Source organism: Macaca fascicularis, chromosome 1 (assembly GCF_037993035.2).
Source record: "Macaca fascicularis isolate 582-1 chromosome 1, T2T-MFA8v1.1".
NCBI lineage: Eukaryota > Metazoa > Chordata > Mammalia > Primates > Cercopithecidae > Macaca > Macaca fascicularis.
The window spans coordinates 171,725,001-171,742,776 of NC_088375.1; positions in this window are offsets into that span (position 1 = coordinate 171,725,001).

Below are 17,776 nucleotides of genomic sequence, written 5' to 3' on the forward strand. Positions count from 1 at the left end.
TAAGGAGGTGCTTAGTACCAGGCCTGACACATGGTGAGAGGTCGGCGAAGGGTCTCTTCTCAAGTCAAAGAAAACCCATTGGAAATTACAAAGAAGATACCTGCTTGGATCCTGAGCTTGCATCTGAGCCTCGCCAGGCCTCAGGTGGGACTCTGCAGGGCCTGCCCACTCCTTGCCGACCTGAGGACAGTCTGCACCAGGGAGCGAAGCTGCGGAAGCGCACTCCCATATATATTAATGAGATGAAGGAATGTGAAGACCCCAACAGAATCTGTTTATACATTATACATTTCTCATGTTATTATTCAGCATTGATTGAGTATCCTCAAATCTGTAAGCCTTTTATAGAATGGCCCAACAACTCTCAATTACCTGCAGTCTGCAGAAGGTAAGTCAAGAAAAATGAAAGCAGAGAAAAGACCTGTAGTTCTTTTCATAGCCCCGAGAATTCACACCGAAGCCTTCTTTTGGCTCAGCCATTGACAAGGACCAAGAAGGGATAGTTGGGGGCTAGGCTTTCCGTCCCATGAGGGCAGGGACTGTAAATCATTTCACAGCTGCTTTGTCAGTTTCTAACATAGAAACTGTAAACATTTGTTGAATTAAAGAAGAATGAATCACTTTTTTGTATGCTCACTATGTGTCAGAGAGTATTCTAAGAGTTTTACGTATAGTAATGTTTCTTAATTCTCACAACAACCTTAACAGTGGTACTATTATTACCTCCATATTCCAAGGAATGAAAGCACAGAGAGGTCAAGTAACTTACTCAAGGTTGCACAGCTACTAAGGACAGAGGCAAGAGTCAAACCCAGGCAGTGTGGTTCCAGAGTCAGTGCTCCGATGTGCTCTCCCCATTAGCACTAGAGGCAGTAGAGCCCAGATACTTGCCTCTACCCACCAGCTCATGCTTCCAAACTTTAGAACTGTTGCTTCTTCATTCATCAGCGCCAGCCCAGACCTCAGAGACCTTGGGCGCCCCTCTTAATCTCACCTGCAGGCCACTGGTGTCCACCTTAGTTGTCTGTGCTTCTGACTTGCACAGACTCTCAGGTTCTGCTTTTCCTCCACTCTTACTAGATGTTTGAAAATTCTTTTTTCATATATTATATTTGTACACATTTTTCCTTACTAGATGGTGATGTCCCACTCAACCTTCCCCTTCATCTGATTTATTGTCCGTGTTCAACTTTAGGCTCCTCCATTCCCCAAAAAGTGCAGACTACTTAAAAATGATCATCGTGATATCTTTACGACTGCTTATCCAATGCCAGGCTGTGTGCAGCTATTCCTTATTTCTATTCATGAGAACTCAAGGAGAGGGGTGTACTTAGCCCCATCGGAGAGATGTGTGCAACGATGCCCCCTGCCTGGGGTCAGCACCGGTGTGCAGTGGAGCCTGGACTCAGAGCCAGTGGGCCCAGCTTCAAGTCCATGGCCTTCTCCCTACTCACATAGTTGACCCCACTTCCATGTTCACCTGCCAGGAAAATCCCCCTAAAACAATGAAGCAGCTAAATCTTGGAGGATGGGACAGCGGATGGGGGGTGGTAGAAGGAGCAAAACAAAGGGGCCTCAGAGCTCCCCAGCAGGGCTCAGTTTGGGGGAAATATCTGTTCCTGGGCGCTTCATCAGCCACAAGGGCAAAGACCTAGGACAGGCAAGAGATCCGATCTGAACTCTGATATTAAAAAAGAGGCAGTAAGAACAGGGTGATCACTCTGAGCCTGTATATTAAATGTATTTTCCCTTTGTAAAAAAAAAAAAAAAAACTGCAAAAGTTATGTTTCAACATAAAGGCAGCCTGTGTTTCATAGCTATTCTAATTTATGGGCCGTACATTCCTGTGATTGTCTTGAACTGAATAGCCAAGTAAATAATCATCGAGAGCCACAAGTAAATCACTTGGAGGTGAACCGAGCCTGTCCAGAGCTTCCAGAAATGGCACAAACGTTATTTCCTAATTTTGCAGATTTCTTCATCTGAGCTCAGAAAACACCTTCTCTCGTTGGCTTTGAGGTTTGACACTTTTTCCACTCACATCCTGAAGAGACAACGACAAGGTGAAACGTGAGAAGTGTATAAAGCATTTTCAAGGATTCCCCGTCTAATTTGCCTTCTCAGTTCCAAGGAAATAACGCCATACACTCTACTTCCCTAAGTATTTATTCTGTGCTACCAAATGACTAGAAATGGGAGGCGATGGGAGGAGTCCAGAGAGGTGGGAGATATGGACCACACTTTTACAAAGCCTAGAACCGGGTTGATTTTTTTTTTATTGTGGCAAAATATACATAACATAAAATTTGCCATTTAAGCGTTACAGTTCAGTGACATTAAGTACATTCACATTGTTCTACAACCATCACCACCATCCATCTCCAGAACGTGTTCCTTTTCCTCAACTGAAACTCTATGCCCATTAAACATGAACTCCCCATTCTCCCTTCCCCCAACCTCTGGTGACCACCATTCTACTTTCTGTCCCTATACATTTGACTACCCTAGGTATTTCGTATAAGTGGAATCACATAATATTTATCCTTTGTGACTGGCTTATTTCATATAGTATGTTTTCAAGGTTCTTCCACGTTGAAGCACAGAGGACGTGGTTGATTTTAAGCATACAAATGTTGAACCAATGGACATACCAAATCTCAGGCAAGTCAACCGAGAGGCAAATGCATATTCATGTTCACTTGTGGTTGTTTTAAGGAAATTTGACTCTAAGCTGCAGCAATAAATCCCATGCATTTATTTGGCTCCTGCTCTGTGCAAGGGCCCATGGGCAGCTGAAGCAGAAGTAGACACTACACTTCCAGGAGACATAGTGTGCAGATTCAAATCCAGCTATTAAGTGCTAAGTAACTTTAGGGTACAGATGAAAAGGCAAACAGGAGTTTAAGAGAGGTCATTTCAGGCAGAGGTGATTGTGGAAGGGATGAATGTTAGTGGGAATTTGAAGGATGGGTAGAATTTAGTACAAAGGAATGGCCTAGATATAGAAAACATTCCAGACTGGCATGGGGTGAAAGCATGTTTGACAGCAGACTGTCTTTTTCACGGTTTCATCCCCAGTGCCTGGTGCCACAACAAACATGTGCCTCAAGAATCAGTGAATGCAGAGCCCAGAGGTCAGAAAGCTCAAAGTGAAATGTGGAGACCATGGGTAGATAGTCTGGTTTGAGAAGAGGATCCCTAAAAAGTGTTGGTAGAGATCAGAATGTGGAAAAACTTCGCCAGACTAAGAAGCTTGAACTTTATCCTGAGGAAAATAGGGAGGCATTGAAGGTGGTTGACCAGGACAATGCTTATTCCACTCTTTCTAATCATAGGTGCACCAGAGCACGAACACCCCCCTGAAAGCTTAAAGTGACAATAGTTGGGTAATGGGATACAACTGTCTTCATCAGGTTTATGCAGATAAGGCAACATCTTGTTTAGAAGTATCATTTTTTGGAAGCATTATGAAGTGACAGTAGGTGGAGGCAGCTGCTAGCCAACAGACTAGGGAGGACAACATTCCAGTAATCACGAACAACGGCAACAACGTAGCTGCTGAGATTAAGAGGAAACAGGCAGATCTTGAGGCCATGGTTGGAGAGAGGATTACAAAATGTAGAAATCTTGAAACTCCTGGAGGAGAATCGGAAGCCAGAGACAAGGACAAAGGTCAGGACTGATTGATCTCTGTGGCCAGCGAAGGAGGTTTAAAGGAAAAGAAGTTTTTTGCCTTGTAGAGCGTGAGGTTGGAATGAGAGACCAGGCTTCCCTATTCAAAAGAGAAGCAGAGTTTCAGGATTAAATAGCTGGAGAGATTTGATCTACAGCAAGGCAAATGTGGACGGTGGAAAGGCATAGAAATAAATGAAGGTCATGAGAACACAAGAATTATGGGGAGGAGAAATGAGAAGAGAGGAAAGGAGGGTTGGGGAGGGGGAGAAAGGAGAGGAGAGAAGGAGACTGACTTTGCACTTAACAGAAACTCACTTCAACTGGTTTAAACCAAAAAGGGGCATTTGTTACAAGGTCACAGGGATATTTCATGGAACCCAAAAGGGCAGCCAAGATCAAAAGAAGAGTGGAACCAGGAACTGGGGAGCTATCCAGAACCAGCAATTACTCTGTTTTCTCTTTCCTACTCTCCAATGCCACCTGCACTCTCTTCTCTGCCTCTGCACCTACTTTATTCTTGGCTTTCTCCACTACGCAGATAGAGAGTCACACCTCTGAATGCATAGAGGAGCCAGCAGGGTTACATCTTTGCAGGCAAAAGACAAGCAGAAACTAAGTAGTGGCCCTGAATCCAATTCCAAATGTCCAGGGGAGAATGTATGATTGGCCTCTTATCTAAGTTCAGGGCTCTCCTGCATTCCATCAGCTACGAGTGGGAGGTGGGGGTAGAGGGACATAGTATAAATATGGCTCCTGAGCTTCACTCCCATGCCAGAAGGGCAGCTTTGAAAAGCGGATCCCCACAGAAGGTATAAACCGAACCAAATCAGGCAGGAACCATGAAACCCTACCAGGTAAGAAAGGACTGAAAGCATTGCAGCTGTTTGCTCTAGAGAAGAGAAGGCTCTAGTAACCATGAAAACAGACTTCCGGTAGCTGAAGAGGTGCCTGCAGATGTGTGCATGATTCTGTAAGGGACAAGGTGGCCGATTCAGCAGAGGAAGGAGAAGCATTCTGCCAGGGAGTGCTGCCAGTTCTGCCGTGGGCTGTTCTGGGAGCAGGAGCCTCCTCCAGGTGCAAGAGGGGAAGCAGAGCTATTATTCCCTTAGCAGCAGGTGTTTTAGAGTGGGAATTCCAGCCCCGAGGGAAGTCACATGCATGAGTCACAGGCTTCCTCTAGCGCTAAGTTTTTGTGATATTTCTTCCTAATCCCTCCACTCCCGTCCCGACTCCTCCTGTCTCCTCTCTCTGTTATTTTATCCAGTCACCACCTAAATCAGGGGCTCTTATTTGGAGAGGACATCAGGAAGCCCAGAAGTGTCCTAAAATTACACGCAAAATTGTAGTGGAGGGAGTTAGGACATACACGTAGATTTCTCAGAGAGAGGGTTCAGTCAAGGCGACTGTGACCAAGAAGAGGGTGAAAAGCAATGACTGGAAGAGAAGTGCTTTGAAAGGCAGCTTACAGTACTAGTGAAATAGGGAAGCGGAGACGGAAGTAGGAAATACAACTCAAAAAAGGAGAAATCAGATATATTTTCTGAATACTAGGATCTAACAGCTGCTATGATTAAATTTCAAGTTTAATTTTGAGCTTCCTGGCAGCCAGAGAAACCTAGTTTGTATAGCTATGAGAAGTAGCAGTCCGTCAAGAGCAATGAAGCTATTTCTAACCCTAACTTCTAAAAGAAATTTCCCTTCAAGCCAAAAATATCATAAAAGTAAATATAACAATTATAAAAGTAGTAACTACTATATTAGCAAAAATACTATAGTATTACAGTATTAATTAGTATAACTAATATAACTATTACTATTACTTTTATTACTATTATCACTATTACTATTAATTCAAAAGTAATAGTAATTACTGTTTATTCAAAATTACTTTGTGCCAGGCACGAAAGTGATTTTGTAAAGTAATGTGGCAGGCACACTATATATACTATTTCATTCAATCCTGACAGTAATCTACTAAGTAGTCACTATTCTTAAACCCAAATTACCAGTGAGGAAATTGAGGCACAGCGAGGTGGAGAGATTTGTGCCTACATTTTCAGAGCTGGTAGACAGGACACCCAAGCTGTGCCTGCCAGACCCAAGGGTCACACTCTAAGCCGCTATAAATAACACAAATCTTTAAAAAGGAAAGGAAAGGGCCAGGCGTGGTGGCTCATGCCTATAATCTCAGCACTTTGGGAGGCTGAGGTAGATGGATCACTTGAGGTCAGGAGTTCGAGACCAGCCTGCCTAACATGGAGAAACCCCATCTCGACTAAAAATACAAAAAATTAGCAGGATGTGATGGTGGGCCCCTGTAATCCCAGCTACTCAGGAGGCTGAGGCAGGAGAATCACTTGAACCTGGGAGATGAAAGTAGCAGTGAGCAGAGGTTGCACCACTGCACTTCAGCCTGGGTGACAGAGCAAGACTCCATCTCAAAAAAAGAAAAAGAAAAAGAAAAGAAAAATATCACCTGTGGCCCATACCCTCAAGCAGCTTTTAATCTACCTGGGAGTAAAGATGTGCACAAACAAAACATTAAAAGTAACAACTTTACCATCTTTGAGAATCTACAATGGTGGCTTTATTTTGACTGCTTTGTATTATATGTGTTTTCCCTCGATTTTCCAAACAACCTAAGAAGTATGTACTATCGCCCCTCTGTTACTGACGACTAGTCCTATCTGGGTCACGTTCAAACTGCTCCACCTGGATTTCAAAGTCCTGTATAATTTGGGTTTTTCTACCCAACATAATTTTCCACCACTGCCCCAAAGGAGGCAGCACATACCAAATGAAAACGCATGGAATTCCATCCGGACTCTGCTGCTTTCTTGCTCTGGGACCTTGAGTGAGTTGCTTAGCCTGTCTGAGCTTCCAGTTTCCTCAATCTATAAAATAAGAATAATGATGACTACTCTTCAAGATTTTAAAGGAATCCAAGAGTTAAGAATAAGAGTATATTATGCAGGGATCACAAGACAATTTGAGAGAGGGAGGAAGGGACCGTGGAAGAGAGGCTCCAGTAGAGATACAGTTTGACTGTGTCCCCACTCAAATCTCATCTTGAATTGTAGCTCCCATAACTCTCACGTGTTGTGAGAGAGACCCTGTGGGAGATAATTGAATCATGGGGGCAGTTTCCCCCATACTGTTCTCATGGTAGGGAATAAGTCTCATGAGATCTGATGGTTTTTACAAGGAGAAACCCATTTCGTTTGGCTCTTTTTCTGTCTCTTGCCTGCTGCCATATAAGACGTGCCTTTCACCTTCCGCCATGATTGTGAGGCCTCCCCAGCCACGTGGAACTGTGAGTTTATTAAACTTCTTTTTAATTTTTTCCCCATAAATTACCCAGTCTCGGGTATGTTTTTATCAGCAGTGTGAGAACAGACTAATACAGTTAGTGATCTATGTATTCATTTCTTCATGTAGTCAGCAGACATTTACTGAGTCTCAATGGGCTTGCATCTGTGTTAGGCACCAGAAATCCAAAATGAATGCGCCTGGGAAACTTGCAGTCTACTGGGAGCGGATGGGGGCACATTTAAATAAGGACAGTGCCTTGCATAGTGAAAAGTGATGAAGGTCTGGAACGGGCAGAAATATGAAGAGAGTGTATGAGCAAAACTTTATTGGAAAAGCTGACAAGACTAGGTATCTGAGTAGACTCATGATGAAGGAAAAGGTGAAGAAAAGTCTGGGTGGTGGAAATTGAGATGGGGAAGTTGGTTTGATTTGGGATAGCTTGAGTTTGAGGTGGTGTGAGACATCTTTGTAAAAAGTACTCAGTTGACAATGACATGAACTGGCATTGGGTTGTGAGGAAAAAACAGGACACCTAAGTTTAGGAATAAAGACTAATAATGTGACCATTGCAATCATTAAAATGGCGAACTTTCTGAGGAGTTGTATTAAGATTGAAGAGGAGACAGACAGTTTCAAATGCATCAAAACTAACAGCAAGCTTACCTTTTGGCAAGTGTTAAAAGCATACTACTGGGCTCACTTGATCTATGTCCTGTTCTTAAATTTCTGTGCCAATATGGATACTATCAGTGCTTTGTCAATAAGGACACCCTTGGAGGCATGAGGAGGAGGAGGAAGAGACAACAAAGACAGGGAACAGTCAGAGAGGCAGGAGAGAAGAAAGGTCATTTGGAATTGTGCAATATCCCAGGAGTCAATTGTTAGACAAGAAGATCAAGGTAGTAGCTGAAATTTTTATTTATTATGCATTTATGTATTCATTGTTTTGTTTTTTGGGGTTCGTTTTGTTTTGTTTTGTTTTGTTGTTTTGTTTGAGACAAGGTCTCACTGTGTCACCCGGGCTGGAGTGCAGTGGTTCAATCGTAACTCACTGCAGCCTTGAACTACTGGGCTCAAGATGATCCTCCCGCCTCAGCCTTTCACGTAGCTGGGACCACAGACATGCGCCACCACACCCAGCTAATTTTTTAAAATTTCAAGAGGCAGGGGGTCTCACTTTGTTGCCCATGCTGACCTCAAACTCCTGGGCTCAAGCGATTCTCCCACCTTGGCCTCCCCAAAACTTGGAATTACAGGCAGGAGCCACCATGCCCAGCCAAATATATATATATATATATATATATATATTTTTTTTTTTTTTTTTTTTTTTTTTTTTTGAGACGGAGTCTTGCTCTGTCCCAGGTTGGAGTGCAGTGGCGCCATCTCGGCTCACTGCAACCTCTGCCTCCCGGATTAAAGCGATTCCCCTGCCTCGAGTAGCGGGGACTACAGGCGCGCACCACCATGGCCGGCTAATTTTTGTATTTTAGTAGAGAAGGGGTTTCACCGTGTTGACCAGGATGGTCTCGACCTCCTGACATTGTGATCTGCCCACCTTGGACTCCCAAAGTGCTGGGATTACAGGAGTTAGCCACGGCACCCGGCCACATTTTTTTTAAGGATAAGAAAAAGCAAATTTTCTTCAGCAACAAATCAGGGAGAGAGAGAGAGAGAGAAAGAGCCCTATTTGTAAAGAAAACAGTGAGACTGTCGTGGGTTATGGAAACTGTTAGTAAAGACAAAATGGAGATAGGTGGCATAAATGGCTCCCCTGAGAAATCCTACAAAGAAAGGAGAGACACAAAATAGTGGGTAAATGGGTCATCAGGGTCAGGTAAACAGTTCTTTTTGACTGAGAGAAATCTCCTCCTTTGAGAAAGATGTTTTAATGTGGGGTACAGGGAATGTTCTAGAACCTACGCCCAGTAGGCTTGGTCTTCTTGTGTAAGATTAAATCAGGAAGCTTCTGACCGAAGTACATGAAAGAGAAATATTCTTCCTCCTGGGCAGTAAGTTGAAGTTTGACAGCACAAACTCTTGGGTGCCAAATCTTCATAGCTATTTGTCTCTCTTGCTGGACAGCAGGAACAGAGGGGAAAAGGGAGGGGCAGTGATCTAGGTTTGGGGTTGACACCTGTCTGGAGTAGGACTGAGAATCTGCGGTGTGGGCACGGTTAGGTGTCGAGGCTGAAGGGTGAGATCTTCAGAGGGATGGATGCAGTCACTGGAATGAACTCAATGAAGAAGGAGGTTTGAAGATTGTGGTCTAAGGGAGCTTCAGGAGGACTCCGGGAAAAGGATGGCTGTATTAGTTTCCTTGGGCTGCCTTAACAAAAGGTGCAAACCTGGTGCTTAAACAACAGAAATTTATTCTCTCATGGTTCTGGAGGCCAGAAGTCTGAAATCTAGGAGCAACAGCTCCTTCTAATGGCTCTAAGGGAGGGCCCTTCCTTGCCTCTTCCACCTTTTCGTTGCTGCAGGCGCCCCTTGGCTTGTGCCTGCGTAACTCTAGTCTCTGCTTCTGACTTCATAGCCAGAAATCCTTTGTGTGTCTCAAATCTTTCTCTACTTTTCTCTTATTAGGAACAATTGTCATCAGATTTAGGGCCCACCCAGATAATACAGAATGATCTGATCTCTATATCCTGAAATTGATTACATCTGCAAAAAAAACCCTTTTCCCAAATAAACTGGATTTCCCTAGTTTCTTATGCATCAAAACCAACAGCAGGCTTATCTTTTAGCAAGTGTTAAAGACATGCTACTGGGCTCACTTGATCTATGTCCTGTCCTTGAATTTCTGTACCAATATGGATAATATCAGTGCTTTGTCGATAAGTACAGCGTGTTCCATCCGCTGCCACCTAACTCTTAACAAGCTATCTGAGCGGAGGTGCTTGTGTGAAGGTGACACTTGCCCTCGCCAATGTCATCTAAGGAAATACCCATCTTCCCTTAAGTGTCTCTCCTCCCTGCCTTCACATATCAGTGCACTATAAATGATGATGAGGAGGGTTTGTAAATCAAGAAAAAGGCCCTGTTTTCAAGCACTCCTTAATTAGGTAGGATGGATACGGCATCCTAGTTCATTTGGACGGGACAGTGGGGAACCGTTCCATCTCCTGGATGTCCCCACCTGGGTCCTGCAGTGTTCCCAGGGTGACTGCTCTGTGTAAGGAGTTTATAACTTAGCTTCTTATTCCTTATGCCAAGATCGATAGGAATATTGTGCAAGTTGAGTCCATTACTGCGTTTTACAAAAAGCTTTGGAGATTCAACATGGAATTAAAATTTCTGTTTCATTGTTTATACCTCACCTTGTTCTGAAAACAATTCAAGGTTCCTTGTCAGATTATAGACATTAGATCAGAGAAAAACAAATTAGAAATTGATGAGAAAAAAAAAGATGTAGGACTTGGAACCTGAAACTGAGCCAGGAGTGAGACTGTAATGCAGCAATGCATAGCACAAAGCTCTGTCAGTTCACAATGGGTGGGATTCACATTGGGATCAGAGAGCTCTAACAACCAGTGCAAAAAGAGAAACCTCATCAGTCACAGCATTTACAGCATCCAGGAGACAATATGCCCACAGGCCAAGTTCTTAGGAGAAGCCCAGTTAATCCTGAACTGAGAAAGGCAGGAATTTCACCCAGGGTTCCTCACAATGAGAGCACTCTGTGATGAAATAAAGAACATTCCGATAAAATGCCCACACAAGTGATGCCTTCTGTACAGGTCTATTCCTTAGTAGAAATTTGCAGCATCAACAGCCCACCAAAGGGGAAGACAATAAAAGCAATTCTCTGTGAGTCAACATGATGTAACCAACCCAGTGCTGGCCTGACTTAAATTAGGACTCAACTTTGGAGAAGGTCGACAGGTAGAAAATGTGGCTGGAAGAGAGGAGTGCTGACTTTAGGTCCCATTCCTCACTATCTAATATGTTGCCATGTGGGATGGTGATAAGAACTTTAGATGGAGATAAAAGTGAATTTGATCACCACCACTTAATAAGCTGTGTGTTCTTGATGTATCTGCACCTCCATTTACTCATGATACAATGGGTGATACAATCCTTTTCATCCAGATCGTTGTGAGTGAAAGGCAATGTAGGTGCAGTGCCCAGTACGATGCCTGGAACAGAACAAGTACATGATAAAGAGCAACTACAAAGCCTTCTGTCATGTCCTTGGGCTGTATAATCACTATGGACATGGCGAATTTCTTGGGCCTCAGTCTTACCTTCTGGCAAGGTATTGGAGAGTGGGTATTTCTTGAATTCCTTTTTAACTCTAGCTTTCTATTTCATGAATCTATGACATTTGAAATATAACTTTATATCAAAGAACATGAATACTAAAATTATGTTGTGGCTTTTATACAAATACTCCCCCTTTTTATTTTTTAAAGACAGAGTCTTGCTCTGTTACCCAGGCTGGAGTGCAGTGGCATAATCTTGGCTCACTGCAACCTCCACCTCCTGGATTCAAGCGATTCTCCTGCCTCAGCCTCCCGAGTAGCTGGAATTACAGGCATGTGCCACCACGCCTGGGTAATTTTTAGTATTTTTAGTAGAGATGGGGTTCCGCCATGTTGGTCAGGCTGGTCTCAAACGCCTGAGCTCAAGTGATCCACCTGCCTCGGCCTCCCAAAGTGCTGGGATTACAGGCGTGAGTCACTGCACCTGGCTAATACTCCCCATTTTAACAAACATCAGTATCATATGTGTGTTCTTAGACCTACTATAAAAGTATGATAACTTCCAATAGTTTATTGTTGTACAATATGAACACAAGAAAGACAAGGTGGTGGGGAAGTCAAAAATGGAGGTAACCAACACACTCCTTCAATGCCTCCCCATTGCCTACTGGATAAAATCCCATCTTCTTAGCAGGAAGCTACAGGGTCTTCAGCATGTGGCCGCTGCCCACTTCTGCTGCCTTGGCCCTGACCTGGTCCTTTTCACGGTGAACCTTCAGTCTTAATGAACTGGTCGTGGTCCAAATGCACCCAGTTTTCTTAAACTATATTTTACCCAAGCCAATCCCTGTGTTTCAAATGCTTCACCCCACCCCACCCCAATGGCTTCTAGAAATCCACAAAAGAAGTTTCTAGATGGTTAATACTAATTCCTAGTTTATCTTCTCAGGAAGATAGAGTGTCAAGGAGCAAAAATAATAGTTTAGTTAATTTTTAAAACTTTACTATGGTTTCCATTTTTCAATATTCCTTTAGCAATACCTATGATTTGTTAAATACAAAGTGCCAGGCACTGTTTTACATACCTTACCTTTTCATTTCTTGCAATATTCTTGAGAGGTAATAACCATCCCCATTCTACAGATGAGAAAACAGAGGTTAAAGGAAGCTGAGATATTTATCCAGGACAGAACAGCTGTGGTGGTTCATGCCTTTAATCCCAGCACTTTGGGAAGCTGAGGCAGGAGCATCACTTGAGGCCAGCAGTTCAGAACCAGCCCGGGTATTAGAGAGAGACCCCCATCTCTACAAAAACTACAAAAGTTAGCCAAGCATGGTGACATGAGCCTATAGTCTCACTTACATGGGAGGGTGAGGTTGGAGGACCACTTGAGCCTGAGAGGTCAAGGCAGCAGTGAAGTGAGCCGAGATCTTGCCACTGCACTCCAGCCTGCATGACAGAGCAAGACGGTGTCTCTAAAAAAAAAAAAAAAAAAAAGATTAGGGAGTTGGAATTCAACCCAAGCTTCTGAAACCAAAGTCAGTTCTCTTTCTACCATACCTTAGTGCCTCCCCAAATGAGCAAATGGCATTTCCCACAAGGCTCTCTACCTGAAAAGACAGATCAGCACAGCGACTACTGAGGACATGAAAGATATTTTGAAAGTTAATGTATTCTGTTTTCTTAGTTCCAGAGAGGATTATGTCTAAACTATTTTTCCTAACACACACACACACACACACACACACACACAAGTTTATCAAAATCAGTTGGCAGTATTTATGGCAGCCACATCAGTTTGTTGCTGGAATGTGCAAGAAGTGTGAGACATTGCCCAGTCCCGAGACAGCTGATAACCTCACTGAGGAAAGAGGACATGGAGGCCCACAATTCCATTAGACAAAGGCACGTGATGCTGGAAATCGGGTGCCGAATTGTGTGTTGCAGATTATAAGGCAACTCACACTACAGAGGAGGCTGGTCCTGAACCCAGTCTGGAAGCAGAACAGGTAGGGAACCTGCCCAAAATATGAGCAGGGCATCAGAACCAAAAGGATAATCCCTCCAACCCAAAGAGAAAAGCCCAAAAGAATTTATAAAAAACATAACAGATCTGTCCAAAGGAAGCAGGATGTATTAAGTTGCGAGATATCAGTCTTAGTTCTATTTATTGTGCTATTTCTGTAAATTTTGCATTGAGATAGAAAACACAAACAAATTAGAAGTGCCATCTTAAGGGTAACCTTCCACTGTTGTGTCCAAGTTATTCAAGCCTTTCCACACCCATTTTAGTGGCCTGCGTGTGCTCTGGTTTTAGATATTTATTGAGGTTCTACTCGAAGTGCCAAGGAGCTGGCTAGGCACTGGGGACCCAGCAGTGAACAAAGGAAGCATTGTTTTAAGAAAATCACCTGTGAGACCCCCCAGAATCTGGCCTCTGCAACCCCTCCTATCTCAACTCCTACTTCTGACCCCTGGTTCACTCTGCTCTAAACACAAGGGTCTCCTGGCTGCTCCCTGAACAGCCCAGGCAACCGCACACCCCACCACTGTGCTGCTCCCTGGGCAGATACCGGCGTGGTGCCCCTGCTCCTCCTTCAGAATCTGGCTCAATTGTCACTTGATTATGGAAGCCAGTTGTAACTCTCGCTCCTTGCCTCTTTCCGTGCTGATCTCTAGAGGGCTAATCATCATCTAGCCCACCAGATGGTTTTCCTGCTTATTTGTTTATTGTCTGTTCTTCACACTGGAATGTAAGCCCCAAGAGGACCAGAATCTTTGTTTTGTTCGCTTGTATTGAAGAATTTGTGTTAAAGCTCATTTGGGTTGAAGAATACTAATTTGGATTGAAGAGCACCTAGCACCTTATAGGTGCCAAATAAACATGATTGAATGCAAGAACTTTATAGAATCTCAGAGTTCTCCAAATGACAGGGCCTGGAAAATTTTCCTAATGTCTTAGAGGAAAGATTCCTAAAACCATAAGGATTTGTTCTTTGAAATGACATCGATGAAATAAGGGGGAGTCCACTGGGACAATCTGATTCAGGGAATGAGAACAGGCCTCAATTAGCTGTTGGGACCCACCTGGGGCCTCCTCCAAGTTGTAGAAATCCAGAAGTCAAATCATTAAATTAACACTAGACCCGCCATGTGCAAAGGAGCTGTGGCCATAATCTGTCCTGATTTCTCCCATGTCACCAATTTTATTTCCATTCCCAGACTCCTGCCTCTACCTCCCAGCATCCAAACTCACAACAGACACCTACCGAAGCTAGATATTGATGACAGAGCTGGAAAGGCATCCTGAACTGGGTGGGAAGGGAGTGATGGAGTGCTCCAGGGTGCCACCAAACTCTATTTTTGTGTAGAAGGCAAGCTAGTGACAAGGCCCTCAGGTCCTGATCTTAGCTGACCCCATGACATAGGGAATGAACTTGGCTTCTTTGTACCATGTCCCTGGGTAAGAAGACAATCACTTACATTCCCTAATTCAAAGCAGTGAATATGTTAGCCTGACATTCATATATTAACTTGCTTGGGTGATGTGAGAAGACCATATTAGGTTGAACCACAGAGTTGGCCATTCTTGTACATGAAAAATGATCCAACAGCGGTAATTCCATATGGTTCATGAAGAAAATGGAAAACTATGATTTAGGTAACATTGGCTCAGGTGGCTGTGCTTTTCAAACATGGAACCAGTGGTTCCTTGGTCCATGCTATAACTCTACAATTGAGCTAAGCTCCCAGATGGTGATAATTACTAACATTTGTCAAGTGCCTTTAGGTGGAAGCGCTTTCACTAAAACCATTTTATCTGATCCTAAAATGAACAGTTAATCCCCACATTCATCTTACAATCAACTAACAAACATTAGGCACCTTCCAGTTCATAAGTCAGTCAAAAAACTGTGGCCAAATTTACCTACAACATGTTTTTGTACAGCCCAGAAGCCAAGAATGGGTTTTACATATTTAAAGGTTTTATGAACCCACACACATACACACAAGAATGTATGACAGAGACCATATGTGGCCAGCAATATCTAAAATATTTACGATCTGGCCCCTTTACATACAAAGTTTGCCAGTCCTGTTCTAGATGCCAGGCACTGTACTAGGCACTCTTAATATGCTAACGCAATATGGTGAGAGTGAGCAGACCTTTTAAGCTTCAGGCACAGTTTGGCACTGGTGTTGGGTGTGGCCATAGCAGGGAAAGAACTTGGAAAGCAAAGGTTCTGGTCCCTGTTCTGTGTCTCACTCTTGCCATGTGATCTGGGATAAGCTCCCTACACTTTCTTAAGCCAGTAGCTTCTTCTATGATACAAGCTGTTGGAAAGAAACTTCCTTTTACTATGGGGCTACCAATTCCTTAGAACTAGCCCAGGACCCAGAAATGAGGACATGTATTCTAGTTTGAGGGCTTTTGAAAATCATGATGACCCAATTACTTTTCTTCTTGTTGTAAATTTAAGAATAACTTTAAAATGCTAAAAGGACAAGGGACAAGGATAGGGAGGCAACAGATTGTGAGGGAAAAAGGAACACATCTTCCAGACAGGAAATCAAGGTGTGTCATCTCTGTTTTAGGTGACATGGGTAGAATTGCCATCTGAGGGGGTCAGAATATTGTTTTTAAGCAGAAAGTAGTTTCCCATGTTTGAACATCCAAATGCAAAAAGAAAAATACCAGTACTACAGATGAAATACAAAGAGGGGAGGGGGATTAAATTTTTAAAATGCTCATGACAACGAAAAACTGTAACTTCCAGTGTGAACCAATTCATTGAGGCCTTACCATTCATTTGTTAGGAATGGAGGGGGCAGTAAAATCTGCCGTCAGAGCCAACTGGGGAGCTGCAGGCTGGAAAGGTCAGCTTTGGCTAGGGATGTGCAACTCTCGACTTTGTTAAAATGATGGTATTCGACAGAAGTTACATCTGAGGTCAAGTGACCGCAATAACAGGGGACAAGGAGCGCTCTCAAATCATTCTCAGGAATGAAAATGACATGAAACTGACATAATATCTGAGGTGAGATGAAACTCAAATCCTCAGCAGCTGAACACTTCACCTACTGATGGGCAGCCTGACCCTCACCAATCTCATAATCATACCCGTGTCAAGAGGGGAACAGTCTTCAGCAACGTAAGGCGCAGCTCCTGGCATTTTGGGGGGAGCGAAGGCTGTGTCTCTGCTTCAGAAATGATGTTGTTAAAAGTTTCAATACTCGGCTTTAAACCTTTCAAATCAATGTCTTATTAGAAAAATTGGATTCCACCTACATGCATAGAATCTCTTCCCTTATGTAATTTCTCTCAACTCTGGGTATTTCTTGTCTGGCATTTTCAGCAATAAAAGCTGTGTTTTAGTTCAATGACTATCTTCATGTTATTTAAAGCTTCAACCCAATTCCATTCAAACTGTAATGCAAGTCTCTAATCTGGGTTAATCATCTAGTTTCAAAACTACCTTAGGGGATGGAGGATGGGTTGGGAAAAATGATGATGGATTATAATCTCTTTGCCCCCCAAATACCACATATGAAAGGAGGGTGGCCTAGAGACTGTTGAATATGCTAACCCCTAATAAAGGACTGGAGAAAAGGAAGCCCTTACTACATTTGAATTTAAAGTAAGTATTAAAATTAAAACCCCAAAAGGAGAAATATTACACTGAGTCACCCGTTACAAAAAATATTTCATGCTTTATCATCTTCCTTGTAATTGCTCTAATAGGAGGTTCAGTGTGGTACACTTGTATTCCCAACTATTGGCGTGATGAAAAGAAGTGTTGGTGTCTGTTTATGTTTTCCTGAAAAGAGAAGGGGACTCAAGGTGTGGCCCATTTGCATAAACACAACTGCTCTGTCTTCCGAAATATGCCCTGATTTCTTCCCTGCCAATACATTTAGGCACCCCAAAGCCAATAAATACAGTTGTCAGCAAGGGGATGAATCAGCATGTATTTAAATCAAAGCCAGCAGTGAAAGACTACATTAGTTCTGTTCCCAGGACCTGTCAAACCACAGAAGAGATTAAACATCTGACCCTCTTCATCCCCAACATTGTTCCACAAGAGACATTTCTGTCACTATTCCTGCCACTTGGCTTTCAAAGATGCCACAATGCCTAGGGCGACCTCTGCTACATTTCAGTGTTGTTTATTGATTTCTGACCCAGTGCTTAATAGTTTTCCCAGTCCCCCTGAATGGCTTTTGTAAGCAATGGGGTTTGTACATCTCACCGATCAATACCTTTTATATTTACAATAAAATTGAAACTGCTTCTGCTGGGGGCACAGCCCAGCATTTGTCATCCTTCAGCGAGGGAAAACTATGTCATTATCTGAATTAAAACATTTATTTCTGATTAAGAGAGTGTCCTATCTCATTAATTTTTCCCTTTCCAATAGAATGGGAATAGAACCCTATTGATTTTTGCACTTTTACACATCTCCACTGCTGGGAAGATAATTGAGAAGTTAGCCAGAATAAATGAAGTTTCAAGTCTAGTGGGCCAGCCAATACCTTCCAAATTCAAGGTGTTTTTATGAAGCTGGATTTTAATTTGTTGGCAAGC